Source organism: Mauremys mutica, chromosome 12 (assembly GCF_020497125.1).
Source record: "Mauremys mutica isolate MM-2020 ecotype Southern chromosome 12, ASM2049712v1, whole genome shotgun sequence".
Lineage (NCBI taxonomy): Eukaryota > Metazoa > Chordata > Testudines > Geoemydidae > Mauremys > Mauremys mutica.
In genome coordinates, this window is record NC_059083.1 from 22,186,663 (window position 1) to 22,188,651 (window position 1,989).

The following is a 1,989-nucleotide window of genomic DNA, read 5'->3' on the forward strand; positions in this document are numbered from 1 at the left end:
GGCTAGGGTTTTTTTATAGCACTTTTTTACCTGTGAGAAAAGAAACCTGACACATTTCATTAATGCCTGGCCGTGTTTTGCAAATCTTATAGCTGCTTGGGTACATTCAGGCCCCCCCTTGGTTGTCAGCCAAGTCTTAGCTGTGAGCAGTATCCTTGAACGGGGACAGCATTTTATTTTTGGGCTGAGCTTGCTAGCTTTTTTTTTTTTTAGTTAATTTGTTTTGGGGTTTTTTGGCTTTTTTTAACCTACAAAGGAAACCTTTTTATTTTTTTCTTATACATTTTTTTAATTAATGAACACATACACATTGCCATTATACAGTACATTAGTTTTATTATTTAATGTATGCCACATATATTTTTTCAGTAAAATAACTTCATTACAAAGCTTTGGAGCAACAAGCCAGGACAAGCACATCCACTTTTGAGGAGTCCACTCAGTACAACCTTTGGTGTTTAATAGCTTTCCTTTTTTTTTTTCAAGCCCTCTGGCTAGAAATTTGAGGTAGCCAGAAGGATCCCATGTGCTATATGGGGAGTGGGTTAACCTTTCATGTCCTTGCTTCCAAAGACTGTTGGTGTGCAAATTTTAACAACAATTTTTTAATTAAAAGTTTTGCCCAATGAAGTTTTTTTTATGCAAATGTATTAGACTTTAGTATATTACATTTTTTTCATTTATTCAAACACTTCGTATTTCAAGTTGAATAAAACAAGTATTTGCTTTTTGAGTTAACCCTTTTTTTAAATTTTGAACTAGACTATTTTATGAAAATATTAAACAGAACAATTTTGGCCACGAGACAAACACCACAAGACAGGACATAAAACACAGAACATAATTCCTATTGTGCCAGTAAATGCATGGTACGTTGAATGCTGTTCAGCTGGCATCCGTTTTTTTGTTGGGTTTTTTTGATTATTTGAAAGACGAAAGAAGAGAGGTTTACCACTCCTGGGCAGTCAGTTATTGCTTAAAATATGTTTTTTTATATACAAATACTCTTGTTGATTTTAGGCAAAACAGAGGAATTACCCATATTTTATTGTATTTGTCAGTTCTTGCTCTACTTCCACAACATGCTCAGCCACGTGCACACATACAAAACACCTTCAATGAAAACTGGATTCAAAAGTTAGGAAATACCAGAATTCAGGTTCCATGTGCGTTCTAAATTTGGACCCCCTTTTTTATGCACTATGATACAGTTTCTAATGCCATGATCACATACTATTTCCCCTTGCCTCCAAGGGGACGGTACCCATGAGGCCGTCCTTTCTCTTCCTGGAATTCCCTGCCTCATTCTTTCCACACTTCCCAACTTTTGAAAGAAATGAGGCCCGGATCCTTCAAGCAACACCCTCCTTCACGGCACAACCCAGATTCATCCCCAGAGCAGGTGCCTCCAGTGCACTGAATGAGGCAAGAGTTCTGGTGTGGGGGAGGGGGAAATAGCATGTGATCATTTAATTAAAGATTTGTCGTAAGGCATATGCACAAAGGGACCAAATTAAGGTTAACATAAGAATGGCCATATTGGGTCAGATTAAAGGCCCATCTAGCCCAGTATCCTGTCTTCTGACATTGGCCAGGGCCAGGTGCCCCAGAGGGAATGAACAGAACAGGGAATCATCAAGTGATCCATCCTAAGAACATAAGAACGGCCGTACTGGGTCAGACCAAAGGTCCATCTAGCCCAGTATCTGTACCGACAGTGGCCAATTGCTAGGTGCCCCAGAGGGAGTGAACCTAACAGGCAATGATCAAGTGATCTTCCTCCTGCCATCCATCTCCATCCTCTGACGAACAGAGGCTAGGGACACCAATCTTACCCATCCTGGCTAATAGCCATTTATGGACTTAGCCACCATGAATTTATCCAGTTCCCTTTTAAACATTGTTATAGTCCTCGCCTTCACAACCTCCTCAGGTAAGGAGTTCCACAAGTTGACTGTGCGCTGTGTGAAGAACTTCCTTTTATTTGTT